The following is a 3,052-nucleotide window of genomic DNA, read 5'->3' on the forward strand; positions in this document are numbered from 1 at the left end:
CGAGAATCCTCAGCAGCAAGCCATTCCGAATCAAACGGAGGCTCAGCTCTCTGAGATCCGCCAAATGATGATACAATTAGTAGACCGAGCTCAGGAAAGTGAGCGCACGATGCATCAGCTGGCTGTACGTCAACAACGATTCGAAGAGATAACTAGATCTCTAAACGCAACAACCCAACCACCGCAACGTCAAGCTCCGGGGGTCATCTTCCATGATCGATTAACCGATCCCTCTTTTCCCCGAGCACGTTTAAACTTTTCCCCTGAAGCACTGCCCCTGAAGGACGCGGATCTGCTTTCCAGACACCTCATACTGGAACAGTTCCCGTGTTCAATCCACCTAATGCCAGTGCTATGGGAAGTAACGTAGCGACAACCAGCTCCACACCGGTCAGGTCACTGACAGAAGTAATCGTTTACCTCCTCCGCCACCTGATCCTAGGTCCGGAGCAGGAGTATCCTTCCCATCTGGAGGCAGAGCGTCAGCTTCGGTTTATCAAACTAGAAGCTCGGTCCCGAATGAGGACGGTTATCAAAGGATAAACTCCGATAACCCAAGAAATGTCGAGCGACTTAGCCCACTAACCGCATGGGAAGATGAGCCAACTCGATTCCGTCAGGAACCTACTCATCGGGTACCTGCGAACGATCCAAATATCCTTCCGTTTGAAGGACCTGAAGCTATCCGTAGATATATGGAGAGAACTCACGCGGCTCTCCAGAAATTGGGAGCTCAAGTCCATAAAGCTACGAGTTCAGCTCCCGAAATCGATAGCTTAATCGAAGAAACCCGTGGAACTCCATTCACGGACAGAATTGCCAGCTCTCACATAAGAGATACCCGAAAAATCAGAATTCCTGAGTATGATGGGACCTCCGACCCGAAGGCCTATTTGAGAGCTTTCCGATTGGCAATTGTTAAAGCCCATTTCACTCAGGAAGAATGTGAAGCAGGTTACTGTAGAACATTCGCCGAAAATTTGGTCGGAACAGCCCTTGAGTGGTTCTCCGGCCTCGAGCCAGCCTCGATAGACAACTTTGATCAATTAACCAACGCCTTTATGAAGCAATACTCAACCCATATCCGGAAGCAAGCCTCCGAGGCCGACCTTTGGAAGGTCAGTCAAGGAATGGGAGATTCATTACGAGTCTACATTGAGAAATTCAGGGCAATAAGAACTAAGCTCTCGAATCCTAACGACCTAGTCGCCATCGAGGCCCTTAGGAGAGGTCTGTTCTATAGATCGAAATTCTGGTCAGAGTTAACACTCAACGCTCCCCCAACTATCGATGACGCTCTTCATAGAGCCACCAAATATATTACTTTGGAGGAGGAGACAGCTGCACTGGATAAACTCCACAAGAAACCACAGAATCATTCGAAAGGTGACTCCTCCGAGACTAAGGGACCTCATAAAAAGGGTAACCCTCGAAATAATCAAACTCAGGGAGAACATTCCTACGCAATCGAGGAAGACAAGGAAGAGAAACCTGTTGCAGCAGCAAACAAAACTCCCTGGTCAAAAGGCTTCGATAAAGGCAAACATTGCTCTTATCACGATCGCGAAGGACACTCAACCGAAGAGTGTTGGGACCTCCAACGCCAGCTGGCAGCTAAATTCGCAGCCGGAGAAATAAAGGGCGTGGACCTTAAAAAGCCGCCACCTTATCAGAAAAGAGGTTCCAGGGACATTTCCCCGAAACGCGAGAGGTCACCTGAGAAGGAAACCGATTCGCCACCTCCAGGTCCCAAAAAAAGAGTCGACATGATTCTTGGGAAATTCCCCCAAGGAAAAAGTTTACAAGTCGAAGCTCTCTTGAGCAAACCCTCCCATCAATCGAACCCCGACTCGAGGGTGGACTGTATCCTTGGAGGATCAGACATATGTCAAGACTCCGTCAATTCCATTAAGAATCACGTGCGGAAGGCTGTGTCTAACACTGGACCTAAGCCTCCTAATCCTGAATCCAACACTAAGATTTCTTTCTGGGAGAGCGAGACCTCAAACCTTGACAGACCTCACGATGATGCGTTGATCGTCACCCTGAACATCGCAGGATACGAGGTTCCTAAGCTCATGATAGACACAGGAAGCTCTGTCGACCTCATTTTCTATAACACCCTAAAAGGGATGGAAAAAGACGACTACGAAATTATTGGCCAAAAAGCTAATCTCGTAGGCTTCTCCGGAGAAACAGCTACCTCATTGGGAACAATCAAGCTCCCAGTCATAGCTGGCGGAATAATGAAAATGACCAACTTAGTAGTCATCGATAGACCTTCCCCGTTCCACGCGATTTTGGGAAGACCTTGGATCCACAAAATGAAGGCAGTAGCCTCAACGTACCATCAGTGCGTAAAATTTCCAACACCCGAAGGGATAGCTACCATACACGGTAGCCAGAAGATATCCAGGATCTGCTATTTGGGAGGATTCGAAATCCTCAAAAAATCCCCCCAATAGCAATTACAGATCCAGGAAGGTCGCGAAATGCAACAAAATATTCGAGGTCCCCCCAGGAACCTAACCGAAAAAGTTTGCATCGACGACTCAAATCCTGAAAGACAGGTGAGCATCGGGTCCGAGCTACCTCTTGAGACAAAAAAGGAGCTCATCGATTTTTTGAAAAGCAATGTCAAAACCTTTGCATGGTCCACCAACGACATGAAAGGAATAGATCCGAACGTCACCACCCATAAGCTAAAAGTTGACCCTACTTTCAAACCGATCAAACAGAAGCGTCGTAAGCTAGGTCTCGAAAAGGCTCAAGCTGTTAACGACGAAGTTGACCGACTTACGAAAGCTGGGTCCATTCGAGAGGTACATTACCCCGACTGGTTAGCTAACCCAGTAGTGGTAAAGAAGAAAAACGGGAAGTGGAGAATCTGTGTAGATTTCACAGACCTAAACAAAGCTTGCCCTAAAGACAGCTTCCCGTTACCTCACATCGACCGCCTAGTTGAAGCAACAGCTGGCCATCGACTCCTATCCTTCATGGATGCCTTCTCAGGATATAACCAAATCATGATGGATCCTGAGGACCAGGAGAA

The sequence above is a fragment of the Raphanus sativus genome, chromosome 4 (genome assembly GCF_000801105.2).
Source record: "Raphanus sativus cultivar WK10039 chromosome 4, ASM80110v3, whole genome shotgun sequence".
Classification (NCBI taxonomy): Eukaryota; Viridiplantae; Streptophyta; class Magnoliopsida; order Brassicales; family Brassicaceae; genus Raphanus; species Raphanus sativus.